Here is an 18373-nt window from a genome sequence, read left to right on the forward strand (position 1 = left end):
CACACACAGGAGGTATCTGCACTGATGCTGTCCAATTACAGGCCAGGATCAATGGCCTTGTCATGGTATTACAAGAGGTCGCATATTTGAGTTTTCTCACACACACACACACACACACACACACACACACACACACACACACTGCCATCATCCACAGCAGTGTGAGGTCAAGACCATCCATCAGTGTTCATGTTGAGTTTTGTTGGGTGTCAGAATAAAGATCGGCCATTTTGCCTCTTGTTGCCACACCAACTTCAAACGCTACTGAAAACATGGAGTCTTGGCTCGTTTCCCCCCAAACAGACGACAGTGATTTTGAAACACACACACACACTGAAAAAAGGATGAGAGCGCCACTGGAGGAGCAGGAGCTTGGGGGTGGGAGGTGGGAGGTGGGAGGTGGGGGCGGGGGCGAGATAAATAAATCAAATCAAGGTTGTGGCCTTCCTGTGTGAAAATGGTGCCCATCTGCAGCACAAGCAGTAGAGGTGGAAACTTTTAATGTGTGTCAGTTGTTCGTCATTATTGCCCGACGAACCACACGCCCGTGTCAGCTGTGAGCGCGTGTTTACGATCGACGGAGGAGGGGAAAGGTGGTGAACGCTGATGCTTTGAAATGCCTCTCCAGCTGCGCGTTTGGGAAAATGGAGCTAGCTGTCATTTGCATTTGTAGCTCAAGGACGAGGGTAACATTAACCAAGCGTAAGGGATCAGTCTGACGGCACACGCACACACACACACACACACACACACACACTTTTGCTGCTGCTATCTTGATGAGGACCTTCCATTGGCTCCATTTAAACTTTAAACATCCTAATGCTGAATTTAATTCCCACCCTGATCTCAAACGTAAATTTCTATCTAAACCATGTTGCCTGCCTCAGTGCTCGTCAGCCGCCCCAGAGAGACTCTCACATTCTGAAGAAGTTCTCCTGACAACTGTTAATCCGAAAAAGAACTGAGTCCTCATCCTTGAAGCCTTTCTTTGGTAAGAAGGGAGCAAATTGGAACAAAGCAGAACATAAATCCAACATTTATGTCTGCAGTGACATATTCTCACACTTCTGCCAGGCTCTTTCGAGGGAGCAAAATTATTTTCTCTGGCCGGCAGCATTCACTAGTCTGTCATTTTGTCTTTCCAAGCTCCTCATATTTTGTGACCCACATTCTGAAAAGATTCCTCGAACACCTCCAGTACAAAAAGAAAAAAATCCACAATGGAAATTCTTTGCCTCGGTAAATGTTCATTTTACTCCTCTTGATATGACTGTCGCACGTACGCTGAGAGCAGAGACTCCCGCTGAACGTAAGCAGGAAGCGAAACTGATTTTAAAGAATAACTTGAGTCCCTAAGTCCTGTGGAAATAAAATGAAGCAATTATGTTGCGGTCCAAGTGGACAGTTGAGTGACGTGGAGGTGTTCCGGGGATGTCGTGCTTGTGCGAAGTGTACGACGTTTGACCAGCAAAACCTTTGCAGTTCGTCCTCGAGTTCGGTGGACGTTTGTGCCAAATTCAGGAAGGATCTGTTCAATTTTTGGGGGACAAACTGTTTCAGATTTTGTTGTAAAAAAAAAAAAAAAAAGCGTCTGAAAATGAACCGAACCAAACCCACCATAATTCCGAGTTTAGCCACCAGAAACATGGCTGAGAATGTTCCAGAGTCTCACTAAAATACTCAGTTTTGCCACTTGAAACACATCCGAAAAAGTCCAGGCATCTTGCGAAACACCTATTTTTGTCACTATAAATACGGCTGAAAAGGCCCCCAACATCTTGTTAAAAAGACATCATGTTGTCGTTGTTGTTGTTTTTTTTTTTTAATATACTGCTTACCAAGAGGAGGGCCACTGGCTCAGTTCCCGTGCTACTTCTTGCTTGGTTGGGCGTCCACACAGATTCGACTGGTGCGGAACCCCGATGAGGGAACGTGTCCTGGTGGCAGCACTGGCATCTGCGCTGAAACATAAAAAAAACGAACCAAACAAAACGGGTTCATGCGATGTCGTGTCAGTTTTCAGAGTTTCTTCACATCTGGAGGTCACCTGAAAAACGATCAGCCTCAGAAGCCCCCCGCTGTCATTTCATTTCGTAAGTGCGCTGAGCAAATTGTCTTCCGTTATCTACGATACCAGATCAGGGTTCAGTTGAGGGGATGAGGGAGAGATCAAAAGATAGAGGGAGGAGCGGAAAGAGAGCTGCAGAGAGTTTAACAAAGTGAACATTAAGAGGTCAGACATTGTATAATTAATCAGAGCTCTACGAGGAAGCAACTGCTGTGTACGAGTCTCAGGAATGATAAAACATTCATACCCAGCCACTTAAAACACACACACACACACACACACACACACACACACACACACACACACACCTAATAGAGAGCATAGTGTCATCCCTGGTTCTATTTCTGCCTCAAAGTTTCCACTTTTACAGACATTTGAACATATCACACAGCCGGAGATTAATAATCTCAACCAGGGACGCGAGTGTGTGTTCAGTTTCTCTGTCAGGGGGAAAAGAGAAGAGCTCAACTCGGGCGAGTGTTTGGTCAAATGGTAGAAATTTACATGATGGTAAGAGCACATTGAAAGGCTCAAGTGTTGGAGAGGAAACAGGAACGCTCTGCTAATTTATCAGGGCACCGCTGAACCTGATCCAGGACTGGGCCCGTCAGAAAACTGAAACTCCCCTCTTTTTAAAGGCTAAATTACCTTTACTTTGATCTGCCTGTTCAGCGCAGCGGAAACATGTTGTGGGACAACGTATTATCGGGTTTTGCGAAAAGAAAGATCCTTTTTTTTCAATCAGAAATATGGCTGAAAATTTCTTAATGTCTCACTAAAAAACACGGGTATTTGTCGTCCCACGTGGCTGAAAACACCCAAACATCTTGCTGATTTTGTTACAAGAAACATGGCTGAAAAACGCACCCACGTCTCATTAAAAACACCCGTTTTTTGTTGCTGTTGTTGTTGTTTGTTTTGTTACCAAAACATAACTGGCTCGAGAAGATCTGGTTCTGTCACGAGAAACACAGCTGAAATTCTCCCATCGTTTCGCTCTAAACTCCTGGCTTTGTCAACAGAAACATTGCTGAAGTCTCAAGTGATTTCCCAGGGCGTCGCTTTAGGGAAAAAAAAAAAAAAAAAGAGAGTCTCAAACCCAGTCAAGAGTAGAAAGAAATATGTATTTGGAGGCCCTATGACCTCATCGTGTGACGGAAAAACTAAAAGGTACGCATTACGACTACATCCCTCCTCCACCCAGCATCCTCCTTCTATATGTGAAGTCAGCACTTCTTGCTAATTGCTAAAGTAATTTTTTTCCTCAACGCCGTATTTCATTTTCGCCTCTCGGGTCCTCATAAATGCAGGTAAGAAAGCAGGTGGGAAATGTTGATACGTCACAGATCAGTTAGGCCTCTTAAAATAAAGTGTGTTCCCTGTCTGCCAGGAGGATATTTTTGACACCAGGAAACGCAGGTGAGACGTAGGACGTTTAAAACATCCCTGAGCCTGCAGTTTGTTCCTGCAAAGACGAGAGACGACACAGTAGTAAATAAGCTCAACAACCATGGGAACGCCACTCGCTCTAAATTGATGATTTCTGCAACTGCAGCAAATGAACGTGCATGCGTCTGTGTGTGTGTGTGTGTGTGTGTGTCAGCCTTTCTGACGACATCCTTGCCTGAAGCTAAACTCTTTAATGTTTTTACACCTTTCCATGAGAGCCTCTGAAGACATCACTAGTTTATGATACAGTTGTTCTTAATTGCCCACAGGCTGTTTATCTCCTCAGGACTGCGGCAGCACAGCTGTTTAGCTTGATTGAATTATAACTTTAAAATCAGCCAGTAAATATTCAGTGCAAGAAATCAAATGCTTCATGCAAAATACCTGCTACTGTTTTTTTTTTTTAATGGATAAAAGCAATGTTTATTTATTACTAAGAAGTGTAAAATATGGTGCCACTTTGCTTACAGAGTGACTTGACGTTGTGGTCCGCTTGAGAAGAATTAAAATCCCCAATTACAAGGATGACACAATCTCAAATCCTCTGACATGCTGGAGAACTCCACAGTTCCACCAGTGTTTAGAACGTCAGGGGTTTGCCCCCCATGGCACGTCTGCAAGTCTTCAAACAGAAACAGTTTTAAACCTGCAGCCACGACAGCGGGCGAGCAGAAAAAGATAATCAGAGAACCGAGGCAAGAACCTGTACATAAGAGTTGAAGAACTACATACCCAGAAGGCACTGCAAACAATAATTCCACAAATAACTGTAGTTTGAGACCTGATGACATGTTTGATGATCTAATCATCACTAATGTCAATACATGTATGTATATATGTAAACACACACATATATATATCTACAGTATATATAGATATACTGTATATAGATAGATAAAGATATATACATATACATACATATCTATATTTATCTCTAATCTCTCTCTCTCTATATAAATATATTTCTATACATATGTATATAAACATCAAAATTTAACGTTTCTCATCAGAATTAAAATCATGTTTCTACAGATTCATTGCCAGAAAACAATCAAATTCGCGAAGCTCAAAATGGCCAACAGTGACATGCTCCGTAATTGTTTCCGTGGTAACGGAGCACTCCCACGCAGTACGAATGTGTCAGAGGCCAAGAAAACAGCAACATAAAGTCCACAGTCCAAAGAGGGCAGTCGCGCAGATCTCGACTTGCCTCCTTTCAAACGTCTGCTGACGTTCACGTCCCCTTCGCGCTTCGCAACTCGTTGAGTTTTTAGATGAAAGCTACCTTTGCCCAGCAGCCGCGCCCAGACGATACACAAGTAATGATGGTAGAAATACGACCGAGGCAATAATGAGGGTAAGGAATGCATACAATACAACAACAACAAAATCAAGAGTGACTCAGAGAGCGAAACCGAGGTCAAAGGTGGGGGCTGGACACCCTTCTCTCACCTCCACCTCCGTCTTATTTAGACTCCTTCTAACTTGCAGGCTTTCCATGTCTGACTTCTCCTCTTGCTCTCTCTGTCATTCCCTGTGATGCCGATCGTCTCTGAAGTTCATTTACTTGGATCCTTCTTCCTCCGTTCGACTCGACTGTCTCTAGCCAGATACCTAACAGGCTTTCTTTGAGTTGCCTGAAAGCCAAAGTACCACTTTATGTCCTGAGAGAAGAGAAAGAGACAGAGATAAGAAGACAGACAAAAAAAGAGGAGCCTTGTGGGAGTTTCCCAACATTTCTCAGAAAACATCTGTTGTTACTCGCACAGCTTTTCTGATAGAACATACAGGATGAAGCCTGTGTTTAAGTTTGCGTTTCCTCTAGTTGATGGACTAAAATGACGATCTAAATTAAAGGTGAGCCAATCAGCAACGTGAACAGCAACTTGAGATGCAAGATTTTGCCTGACCCATGCATTCTTACTGAAAGGAACGTGGCAGTTTGGGGGGGAAAACCCTCGTTTTCCATCTCCTTCTTAGCCTTATCATTACCTTTCTCACTTTTTGTTCTACATTAGGGAACTATAGAGACAGGTACGTAGACTTGCTAACTGCTAGGTATGTTAGCGCGATAGCAGTGAGACATGTTAGCATCTACAGCAAAAGTAACTATGGATCACAACCAGCTTTGCATGAGAGGATGAGGAGGATTGCTTCTGGACAAACCAAAGATCCTGAATCTCAGCAGCACTCATCGCTAAATAGCTAGTCTCTGTAGGTCTCGAACACACACACACACACACACAGACACACACTCACACACACACACACACAGAAGAGGCGGGCCTCTATCTTCTTGTCCGGCTCCGGAAAGAACAAGACAAGTAAGCCTGTCTCACAGAAGGTTGACCTTTAAAAACTCACAGGCTTGCAAACTCTATCGAAAGATTTGCCCTTGGACATCCATTGCTGTCCTTACGGTCTCTGTTTACCTGATGACATCACATCCTGTCTCCTGTATCTCGTTACTTAAATCAGGACTACTATGTGATTGATGTTTTAAAAGCTAATGCAGCTCATTGTTTTGCATATATTAATTTTCAGTGCTGGAACGCAAGGGTTTGTATTTCCTGCTTGATTCGTACACAGGACCCTAATGGACTCGGTGTGTGTGTGTGTGTGTGTGTGTGTGTGTGTGTGTGTGTGTGTGTGTGTGTGTGTATGTGTGTAAATCTATATGTAGCTGATTTAGAAATGCCTCCGGTAGCTAATACAGTAGCTAATGGCTGAAATAATGATTGTTGCAAATGGAACTGCCGAGTCCTGTTCTTATATGAAAGGAGACGGTAAGAAGCGGTGCTGTCGGCGTCTGGGTCATTCATACCAGTCTGATGTAGGAACCAGCACCGTTGTAGTAGCTCCACTTACTGTCCATACTCACCCAGAATACACACAACAGCAGTGCTAATGAGGCTAATGAACGCCTCTCCTTCAGTTACCGAGGTGGGTGAGTCGATACTTGAAGTATTAATACTACAGATACTTAGACTTGATTCCAGGACTGATACTCGGGGACTGCAAACAAAATAATGAAGCTGCTTCATGGGAGATCCCCTGTTGTGCATATTTGCATAATTCATGAATGAAGACTTTATTAACCCTCAGTTTCATCTTACAGGAAGCAAAAACCTGATGGCCATAGACAGGAACCATTTGATATTTATTTTTGTAGTTATTGGGAGAAAACTTGGTGGAAACACGCCATAATGTATGTAACTAATTTGTGGCCATGAGATAATGAGATAACTCCCCACACTTGGATTTTTTAGTAAGTAATGCAAGCTATGTACTTCAGCCTCTAAAGACATTCCTTGAGGGAACAAGTTATACATTGTTGCCTCAAAATATGTATCCCCCCCTCCCCATTGCCTCAGCTTGCATAAGATTAAAATCTTTGCATGCCTGAGAAATTCTTATTGTATTTCCATTCATTTCTTCTGGCTGCAAAAGGAGATTTGGGAAAGTTATCTGAGAGTAATGACATTAAAAACGTGATCTACATGATCTGATGGACTCATTCGATCTCTTCATCAACACATCGTATGCCTGCAACGTGATGGAGGGATAGGGTGAAAGATGCCTGCAGATTGAAGTCATGACCCCTCCCACAGTTGACCCCTCCCACAGTGGCACCCTTGTGTCGCGTCTTTGGCACGATGATCCAGATGTTTAGGCTCCTGAGACGTATCTGCACTGCGTCACTGCGTACCTGCTCTTTGTTTTGGCGACAAGCCCCAAAGACCAAGTTCACCAAACGCTTGACTGGCGTTCCCTCTTCATCCGACTTGTGTTATTGTTCGGGCTCATTGTCTCATCGTTATTCATTTGAGTGAAGCGCTGAAGTCTTGCCTCTCATCTCGGCGACGGGACCAGTCTACCGAGGACGTTACTGATGCTCTCGTTTAGCATAGATGTGTCAATCAAACTGTGATACGCAGCTGCAGAGTCTCTTTTCATGCTTGATTGGTGTTAGAGGATATGTAATAATTAGATTTAAAATGTTTGTGCATTCTGCCGCTGCGTATAAATGAGCTGGATGTGTAGAATGTGAAGATATTTATAGCAAACAGAAAAAAGTCGTTCACTTATTAGTGTTAAGGAAAGTTTTTCAGGAGAATAGCTTCCAGCACATGAGCTTGAACTTTGTCTCAAATTGGTTTTTTTCACAGTGTGAAAACATTTACTCAGCGGCGGTATTGTACTGTATTTCTGTTCCACCCTGAACGATGTACTGCACTCATTCTTTCAATATTCCATTTTTTTTTGTTGCCTTTTCATTTTTTTCCACATATAGACAGAGAGGAAGACTTGAGCTGAAAAGGGGGGGGGGGGGCTGCATTTATAGCAAATATGGGAGAGAGTGAAAGAAAGACTGGAGAAATAGACGAGTGCCCTGTCCTGGTCGGCGTCCATGGACCTGCATCGACCCACCACATGCAATCGACCCCTGCCCGAGTCATGGAAATGGCTCAGTGTGAATGCAGCTGCCTGTGGGTTTCTATGTGTGGGCAGAGGAGGGGGCTGATGGCTTGGTGAAGGCAGAAATTAGTCACCTGAGCAGCTGAAAGCATGAACAACGGCTCCTGGGACTCAAGTGACTGCACCGATCCCTTAGTGAGTCCCCACGTTCTGCTGCTGTGGTTCCGGTCAAGAGTTTCCTCTATTTTACTCTCTCAGCTTAGGCTAGTAGGTCAAGGAAGAAGTTATGGCTAACTAGCTGGCTAGCTGGTTAGATAGCTTGCAATCAAAACATCTATTTAGCTAGTTAGCCTGATAGCTAAAGCTAATAGCTAACCTTTTTTTTTTTAATATATTTTTCTGCTGGCTGTGCAACAAATCGCTGCTAAGGGATAATAAATAAATCTTTGACTTAATTGGGCACAAGATCTGTTTGAAGAAACCAGGCAGAGAGAAAAACTTCTACATTAGCACAAAGATGCAGGCAGCCACGCTGCTCTCGCACTAACAAACGAGTAATTTAATTAGTTGAAAATTAGAAGCTTCAAAGTCAGCAAACTCACAAGAGTAAAATCAATAGCTTTTAGCATAATTACCTCCTCCCAGGCCCAAAAACTATTGGACTGTTTCTCCCCAAACTTGGTAAAGCAGTGTGGAATGAGCAAAGGAAGAACCCATTCAGTTTGGAACTGATCAGTCATAGCGCCACCAGGTGGTGACAGAGCTCTATTCAAACAGGAACAATGTACGCTTCCTCACGGAGGCTCAAACATTTGGTCAAAAACACCTTGGGAACTTGGTGATGGCTGACATTGAGGAACAGCTGAACAGTGGAGCTGCGGTGAAGCAGCCAATGTTGACACACGCGGGTCCACCTGGTCAGATCTTTTCCGGACTGCATGATTTAGATTAGAGAGTCCCAACCCGCATGCATGTCAAGATGCAACTGAAATAAAATCACACTTGAATGTCAGGCCAAGATGAATGAATTAGTTCCATTTTCTTAAACTGAAACTAAGTTCATACCTGCTGGCCACAACGTACACATCTGCCACCCCCCCTTTTTTTAATCTTCTTCAGCTCCAATGTCTGGACTCTCTTCAACTTCCATAGGACGCAGTATGTTGTTGAATGACTGTTCACTGAGTGCTTTTACCCCCTACTGGAGGAGGGGGGGGTAGCATAAACACATATGTACCCGCTCTTGTACCTTGTCATTTCACTGCAGCACCATAATGACAGAGAACATGACACAGAGAGGCAGCGCCGCTAAAAGTTAGAGGCACGCCATGAATATTCCACAGTTACGCCGAGAAATCACTTGGCTGCCAAAACCAGAGGAGGAGATGATGATGATAGCGATAACAGGACCTGGGTGGATGGCGGAGGACAAGTTCGACTGAATGTAAATCAAAAGATCAGATACATCAGACGGATGGCTGGGCGCTTTGTCTGACAGGAGCGGTCGGACATGTTTGTTGTATCATGGATTTAGTCGTTGAACCACGGAGAAAAATAATTTTGTCGTAACTAAACGCATCTTGACATAAGTCAGTCACTGCAACACCGTGCGTCGGTGCTCCTGCTTCAACTAACCAGACATTTACTGCAAATTAACATTCAGTCAAAGTGAATGAACATGTAGAACTAGAATGTGGGTATTTAAATATTGAAAAGCAGAAGCTGTTAAGATTAGGATACCTATAATTATATTTCAAATTAAGCTGTGACTATTTTAAGAACCATCTGAATTAAATAATCATACAAAGCCCTGGAGTGGCTGGAGGGGGGGGGGGGGGGGGGGGGGGGAGGAGATGTAGCCAAAATATTTAGTGGTTCTCATTTGTGACCATGAGGCCATGTTCCAACAATTTTGGTTAATTTGGGCCTCCCAATGTTATTTGTTCCCGCAAATTGATTAATTAGTGACCTCAAGATAAGACGATGACTTGTTTTCACTCTTCAATTCATTTGTGAACACCAGACTTGTTCGTGTGTAGCTTGTTTGCACCGTTTAATATCTTGCGGCCACGAATTAATCAAAGTGTGGGGGGAACTAATGTTGTGGCCTCGTACATTTTCCTCCCCCTTCCTCTCCCTTCCTCTCTTAAACCAACCACTCCATTCGTTGTTTTTTGTTCATCTCTTGTTATCTGTTTTTACCAGTCCAACTTTGACATTTAGACATCGTCTTCAGAGAGGAGGGAGCTCTCTTTCCTCCGACAATAATGTAGTAATAACTGCTGATTACTCGCGGGTCAGAGCCTCAACATGTGACAGGCGTCGACGCACACCCGTGAGACTCCTAGATGGTCTTTAGTTGAAAAGACATCACGTCCACTCAACTCTCCATGAGTAATGAGAGAGCAGCCCAGTTTTACTGAAGCCAACTCGACAGAACCATTTAGCGTAATGAATGTCGACACCTGAGCAGAACGCCACGGACTGATCGTCCAGCCCCGGAACTAATTGGTGGACGCTGTTGTCTGGAGTGAGTGAACAGGAAATCGAACCGAGGACGCGCCAGTTCGTTAACAGATATCAATAGAGATCTCGTTTGCGTGCTAACTAATGACGTGAAGCTTCAGGTTGTTTGTTACTGGATAAGTGGAGGCTGACAGGAGGACATTCCCTCTGACTGACCACATCGCTCAGGTAACAGCGGGCTTATAATGACGCTTTCATCATCGGCGTGCTTCAGCTGACACCAGCGCTGAGTCGAGTTTGTTCATGAACATTAATTTAGTCCAATTTCTTCGAAGGCCAATATCTGAATTTTGGTTTGGCCTGCAATAAAATAAAAAAAAAAAAAAAAAATCACACTCATGAGAGGAACTTGTGCTTCATCATCCTGGGTTATTAACTCCAAAACATAATTCTTCATCTACTCCAACGAACGTTTCCTAACTCTATTAGCGGGACTTCCAGCTGATATAAATATGCCTATGCAAGGAAAGAAACATGAAGACAAACGATGAACTCTTCTAACTGCATCTGTAAACTTCAGGTGGGATTCTCTTTGAAATGGAGGTAAATTATGCCACCTTTACTTTCAGGAGTTTTTCCTTCTCTAACAGCCACACCGCCATCGTTCAAGGGCCGCTGCTCTTCTCGGGTATTGAACTTTGATTCTTTAGCCGCACCGACTGTTTTGCTTCAGTACTATTGACTGACTGGCTAAAGACGCCTGGTCATTCAGTGTCTGAGGAGAAACTCTCAAGCTCTGACTGAAAAATGACATTTTGCTGAAACCTAACATTCAGAGTTGAACAATAAAGAATTAAGACTTGAAACAGACAAATTCCTTGAACTCGACTGAACTTTTGGTAAATGGGTTTATATTTTATGTCAACATTTTTGTAGCGGTAGCGACATGTAACTGAAGCATAGCCACAGTCGTTGCGATCAATTATCAATGTAATTATTTGGAACTGATTTTTTTTAAGTAATGATTTTATTGCTGTGCAATGCCACAGCCCATCTGGGCACATTTGAAGACAGAACCACTCAGAATGTTTATCAAAACAACAGAACTGCGGAGCAGCTAAAGACTGGCGGACGGGCCTGTTAAGACCCTTTCAGTATTTATTTTAAGATGACATTAAAATCACAGACAGGATGAAGAATAAAACCAATGACTATAAAATTGATTACCATTTATTTTTACAGAAAATCAAAAAAATAGCAAGCAGTTCACGCAGAAGTAAAAGGTGCAATACTCCTGGAATCCTGAGTTACTGTACATAACCCCCCCCCCCCCCATGGCTGTCCCACCATATCAGCCTCAGCTTCACTATCAAAATTGGATTAGACAGGCGTGCACATGTTAGTGGGGGAACATGCTTGCCATTGTTGAGATGTAACTTACAGCAGGACAGTCTACTGTACCAGGAAACCCCCGGACGCCGCAGAGAACGCTCAAGTACTGTTTTATTTACATCGCCAGCACTCATGTCGTATTATTAACCAGCTTTCATGTGGAATTACTGACACTGGGTAGTACTGGTCTTCCCATCCCCGCTGCCACACATGTCTCACCATACATAGGACAGCAGCTGTGGTTTTGATAGCTGCTGCTGTTTCTTCGTTTAAAGATTTCTGGTGAAGATTAGGTAACTGGTTTTGACGCCCAGTCTAACTGAGAGGGCAGTGCCTGCATGTACATCCAAAGAAGTCCTGGTTTGCAACCTTTGGAAACGAAAATATAGGGAAAGTGGTCAGGAAAAGATCCTGTTTTACCTTTAAATCTGCACTACCAAATCTGACAAATCAGTTTCCACTCACATCTCATGTCTAAACCGCCATGAAAAAGCATTGAATTCAATTGAAACAGCTCTCTATATATCAAACCATCCACCGCTCCCTCCACCACCATATACAGAATTTTCATCCATCCATCCTTCCATTTTCTACCTCTTATCCTGTTTAGGGTGGTGGGGGGTGGAGCCTATCCCAGCAGCCTTCAGGTGAGAGGCGGGGTTCCCCCTGGACAGGTCACCAGTCCATGGCAGGGCCAACACACAGAGACAGACAACCATTGGCTCTCCCAGCCACGCCTACGGTCAATTTAGAGTCTGGATTAACCTGGTCCCTCTTGATGTCTTTGGACTGTGGAGGAAGCTGGAGTACCAGAGAGAACCCAGCAGGAACAGGGGGAACATGGAGACTCACACAGAAAGACCCTGTGCTCCAGCCGGGGCTCCAACTCACAGTGCTGAACACTGCACCACCGTGCCGCCTTCAATATATCAAACCATCCACCGCTCCCTCCACCCCCATAGACGGAACCTCTTTCCTGTTTAATTGCTCAGAATGACTATGGCCACTAGATGGCATCAGTCACGTATACATGATTGTAAGTAATCTTCCCCTCATCTATTAATGACCTATCTGCTTCTTCTTCTGGTGAGGACGGGCTCGTACATGCCACTATCGTCTGACGGTGAGCTGAGATTTATTAGACAAATGCTGAGTAGAATTTCCATAAGAGATTGGAAGCTGATTAAACTGTCGTGCCCTAATTTTTGGCTGCCATCCTCCTGTGGGAGTGTAGAGTCCATCCTTGTTGGCTTTCTCTATCTGTCACTAGAAGGAAAAAAAATCTCTGTTGAACAGCTTGACAGATGGTGATAGTAACTCAGGCATTTTTGGTTTGGAGTATATCCGAAGGGCAAAACATCCAGATGAAGTTGTTAGTGCCAAGAGCAATTGTATCTGAAGCTGTAGTTGTCACCACTGTTAAGGGATGAGTGAAAGCCCACAGCCAGCTCTGGGGAAGGAACTACACCGCATACACACTTCACGATGTAAAGATGTCCTCAATACAACACGCTACATAAATTCAAACATGAACTGTTACCTTTAAGGGTGTCAGTCATGGCAGCAGGGCTCAGAATGAAGTAGAAAGAAACTTCCAGACCACAAAATGTAAAAGCGGAGGAGTCGGCGTCTGTTATTTCCCTTCTACTGCGAGTTAAGTTACTGCAAACATACGTCTGGAGGGGTCATCTTTTTTTTTTCTACATATTTTTAAGTAAATTGTTTTATTTCTATGATGACATAAGAATAGAAATTGCTCCTATAATGAAACTATTCAACAAAAACAGACGTATTTCCAGTCAAAGATCGAGGGCTTCTACGTACACAAAATGAGTTACGTAATTTACTGTAACCTGTCAGTCTTTCATCTTGAGAGTGACCCTCTCACTGAACACTAGTGTTGGCGGTTCAATGAACACTCAAAATATCAATTTGGGCGGGCTGGCTGGCTGGCTGGCTGGCTGGCTGGCTGGCTGCTAGCCTGATACCCCATTTTCCTCTTCTTTTTAGTATATACAGTACTTTCATCTATTATCCCAGAAATTGTTTCATGTAAAGTTTTACGGCAAGTGCCTCTTTTCCCTGTTGGATCATTGTCAGATCAATAAAGTCTTGAATATCCTGTTCGTCACCAGCTGTACATCAACCACTTCCACCCATCTAAATCCAGCCCGTTTCAAGGTACTGAACTCGCCATCCACCAGGCTTTTTGTTATTTTTCTCTAATAAAACCTATCTGGTCTCTGTCTCTCTCCCTCCCCATCCATACGGCCTCTCTGCTTGTTGCTTGCTCGCCCGCTCTGATGAGAAGCGACAGGCAAGGATACAGTGTGGAAAGATAGGAGACATGCTGAAGATGCCAGACCTGTGATGCGAGCCCATTACAGGCAGTGCTGTCAGTCCGCCTACTCCTTGCACCTCCTCCGTACTCCCTTTATCCACCTCTCCAGCCACCTTTCACCTCTAGCTTCCTGCTATAATTCTCTTCATCTTATTCCCTCCATCCATTCCTGTATGCCACACTGACCAGGGGAGCTCTATATTGCCCTGCATCTGTTGTGAATCAAGACCACAGTTGTTTGTGAAACTGAAGACAAACGAATATTCCCCTGGAGATCTTCGGTTGGACTGAATTAGCGGGTAAAGAATAACCATCTCCTGGTTACGGCTGATGCTGGGAGCTGCTAAGTTTTGATACTTTTGGACCTTAGTGCCACATTTGACTACATACTCCTGCTCAGTCTTGAGAAATATGTTGACATCTTCGACCCTTTGCCCTCTGCTGGTTCGAATATTTTCTGTTTTACAGAACCTGCTTGAAAATACCTCATCCTCTACACACCAGTCTGTACCTTTGGTGTGCCACAAGGATCAGTCTTAGGTCCAGTATAATTTTCAATGGATGTGCCTCCGCTTGGGGACAGAATTTGCAGAGTGCTCTACTTTATGCAGACCCAGATGTACGTACCACAAACAGCGACTGGTACCACGAGTGCTCTCTGAACTGGAGTTGAATAAGATCAAAACACAGATTGTTACAGATTGCTCACGTCCCCTGCCAACCTAGAGAACGTTATCCTCTCTTTTATTTTATCACAGTTTAAATGCTGCAACTCATCCACATTCTTCAGCCAAAGCTGTCCTTCTTGTCCTCGGCAAATATTTTAACCGCTTCATGGTAACGTGATAACATCGCCTCTTGGCCTCTCTGGAGTGGTCAAATGTTGATTTTAGAATTGTTAAGATGTTTTGTCAAATACATTCAAGGCTAAGTAAGGTACTGCTACAGAATACGTTTGTAAACCCCTCGCCTCTTATGAGCCAAGTCACAGTTTGAGGTCCTCTGGCAAGGACTTGTTTATTTCAGGCCCCCAAGAGTCGGGAACGCCTTGCCAGAGGAACCTCTGTTTCAACCTTTAAAGTCCCTTCTAAAATCCAACTCTGACAGACCGGTATCGTATTGTGGCATCTAGTAGTCTGATCTTGGTGCTTATTTTACTTTTTATTTATTATATGTCTTTTAACCACCTGTGAGGTGCTACATAACAACTGTTTTGAAAGGTGATGTACACGGAGTTTTTAAAATTAAGCAAAAGGTGAGTGTAATATTATGTGTGGATGTTTGAATGATGAAGAAATTAAATGCCAAAAAAAAAGAAAGAAGAAGAAGCTAAAAAATGTAATGTAATGTATGCAAATAATACACAGATAATTACTCTGAAAAATAGAACGGGAGTCAGGAACAGTGACGTCAATACGATTAGAAGAATAACAGAAGTTCTAGCGCAGCACTTTTACCTATCATGTCTCTTACTGCACCTTCAAGCCCTTCAACTTCAGCCAGGTTCGTTTGTCTGCATTTCACAACAGGCTACATTTTGACGGGCACTCCTAACTTGTTAAATAACGATGGTTAATAATCAATATCACTAAATATAAACTATTAAGTGACTCATTTGTATTTAATTACCCTAAATAAGCGCATACTTGCGGAACTTCAGATCTGTACACAGCCTCTCCAGGCATACAAACATCTTTCAGATTTTGCATATCCAGCATTGCCAATTTTCTTTGTTGACAAAAAAAAATAAAAATAAGGAACCCTCAGAAAACAAGCGTGTGACCACCCTGATTGAAGGTGGTTAATTGATTCCAAATGTAATTTCCATGTTTGTTTGTGTTTGTGCAGATTCCTGTGGATGCTCATTTGTACGTGTGCCTCCCTCCTCTCTGAACTAGCACAGGAATTGGGTATATTTCCGCCTCTCCACTGAAAATACACTGATTAATGAGCTGAAGCAGTGGCCCTCGAAGGCCCTAACTCATGTGAATACATAATTCATAATTCACTGAGAGGATTTTTGTAGAGGCTTTGTTTATGTATAGGCTGATGTTTGCTGTTTTGCTGATATTTAGTGTTCATGGGTGATTGTCTGCCTGTTAATGTTGTGTATGCTCTTGATGTATTTGGATGAAGTTCGAATCTCCCCCCAAATTCCGCTTGTACTGCCAACCAAAAACTTCAAGCAGTGTTGGCTTTAATTCCACGGGCACTGTTTTTCCTCATTGAGAGTGAACTTTTTCACTTCCCTTCCTATTCTTTCTCCCTGACAGCGCTATTTATTGGCCTCAACCGCTGAGGGAAGGATTATGGAGGAATACAAATGAGTGCGAGCACACACACACAGGCCTGCTGGGAGTTGAACCCGGCAAAAGACAGTTGGAATTCTTCTGAGAGGAAATCATCTTTGTTTCCCAGCTATAAGTGGCGCTGGCTCAAACATGCTGCATGTGTTACTGTAACACAAAATATAAATCCCAGCTAAAGTAATTCCTTCCAACTCGAGCCAGAGCTCTGTAATTATTACCAAGTCCAAGAGGGCCAAGTTGCTCCAACTCAAAGCAAGCAGGGAATCACATTTGGAGATGTTTTCTTTTTCAGCTGATGGTTTGTTATGTGTAACGCACCTTTCTCTTTTAATTTCAGTGAGCCAAACAGGCTCAACGGCTGTCTTTAATTTTGCTTGAATATTAATAACTCTCACTCCAGGGAAGGATTCTTCTGTTTCCTTTTCAGTCTTTCAGCCACTTGGTTACTTTCTGTCTAATTAATGGATAGTTGTTGTTTTTATTTTCTAGACAGTTGAGCAAATGGAATTACTGCCACAAATTATAATTATGGACAGCTATGCAATTAATTCAAATTACAGTAAATACTTGGGTTCGGGTGAAGTGGAGATTTAAATGAATTATTTTCAGTTTGAGAAATATTAGCATCATTAAAAAAAAGAAATGGCATGAAGTATATTTTACATAATACTTTATTGTACATACCGTTGAGCAATACTTTGAGGGCCATGCCAACTTTTTGGGGTATACACGTATTTACAAGCCTGAACAGAACACACTGGCTGCTAGTTAGCTTAGCATCATGCATACTAGTAGTTAGGAAGAGTTAGCAACTTGGGTCAACAAAACAAAATGTTTGCGAGTCGTATCATGGCGGACTTGATCGGGATATTTACTTACGGACAAAATCCTGAACCTGCTCTACCTGATGTCTTAGGTTAGGGTACACAAACAACTCCCACAAGCTCCACCTTTGAGGACAGCTCATTTAAAGTACTGCTTAATATCCTTTAAGTTGGTAAAAACCGACGGAAAATTTGATTTACTTATCAAAGTCATATCATAGGATGTGTTTTTACATTTGCATGTTTCAAGAGAAGTACTAAAACTGCAACTTGAGGGACCTCTGCCAGTACGTACCTCCTCCAGAGCCATCTCAACCAAAATCAATGTTTAAAAAAAAAATGCAGTTTTTTGCCATATTAAATAGATCTGCTCCAAAACGTAGTCGGTTTTCGCTCGGCCAACGCTACACCAAGTTTGGTGAAATCCAGCTTCATAGTTTTTGGGTTATCCTGCTGGCAGAATGACGAATAGCTCCAGTCACATCACCGGAGGTAAAACTCAGAAGCAAAACTGTGTATCTGAAATTCACCTCTGAATTTGTTCTGAGCCTGACATTATTTTAAATTACAAAGCTGAGCAGAAGATATATCAATATTGTCAAAGTCCTGACATTTCATAAATCAGGAAAAAGGTCTAATAAGGAGCTGGTTTGCTGGAAATGTCATATTGGTGTAATAAATAAGTGGACATTGGAGCCCTGAGGTTGCAACATCTATTCTGGGTAGATTTACATATCAATTTCAATGCACCTCTGACTGCTTCACGTCCTCACCTAGCAGTCAGACTTGATGTTGAGGCAGATCTTTGTGTGTGACTGCGGTATTCGAAGCATCCCAATGTCAACTTTACAAGCTTTGTATTGAATTGGATGTTTGTTAGGGTTTATTTGGGGGGGGGGGGGGGGGGGACTTGCTCCTAGATAATTGGTATTTCTCACTCTTTGGTGCAACCAACGCGGAGCTCCAGATTACATCACGTTTGCTCCAGTGCTGCTCTCCATGACGACTCGGTGTGTCTGACTGCAGATGAACTATGAGGTGTAATTAGTGCCACGGGCAAAAGCGTATGGCCGGGCTTGATAACCATGTCATGTCACCCCCAAAG

The 18373-nt window shown here is 43.1% G+C and overlaps 2 protein-coding genes across 16 annotated transcripts in view; one reads left to right on the top strand and one right to left on the bottom strand.

The window, feature by feature from the left end:
• The window catches only part of scara5 (scavenger receptor class A, member 5 (putative)), a 187455-nt gene that overhangs the window by 107533 nt on the left and 61549 nt on the right, over window positions 1–18373 (bottom strand). For 5 of the 12 annotated variants that reach the window (XM_086189315.1, XM_086189318.1, XM_086189320.1 and 2 more), the window contains exons 2-4: window positions 4970–5181; window positions 2048–2200; window positions 1839–1961 (exon numbers count right to left, since the gene is read on the bottom strand). The exons of 2 other annotated variants lie outside the window; for them this stretch is intronic. The gene's annotated coding sequence lies outside the window, so the exon portion shown is untranslated. The remainder of the gene's footprint in view (window positions 1–1838; window positions 1962–2047; window positions 2201–4969; window positions 5182–18373) is intronic. 5 more of the 12 variants (XM_086189319.1, XM_086189317.1, XM_086189316.1 and 2 more) reach the window with 4 other exon arrangements.
• LOC147243269 (exostosin-1) overlaps window positions 1–18373 on the top strand; it is a 146925-nt gene that overhangs the window by 19839 nt on the left and 108713 nt on the right. The gene's annotated exons all lie outside the window — the stretch shown is intronic.

The sequence above is a fragment of the Aulostomus chinensis genome, chromosome 20, assembly GCF_037954235.1.
Source record: "Aulostomus chinensis isolate RoL2024-O1b breed Wild chromosome 20, RoL_Achi_v1.0, whole genome shotgun sequence".
In the NCBI taxonomy this organism is placed as follows: Eukaryota; Metazoa; Chordata; class Actinopteri; order Syngnathiformes; family Aulostomidae; genus Aulostomus; species Aulostomus chinensis.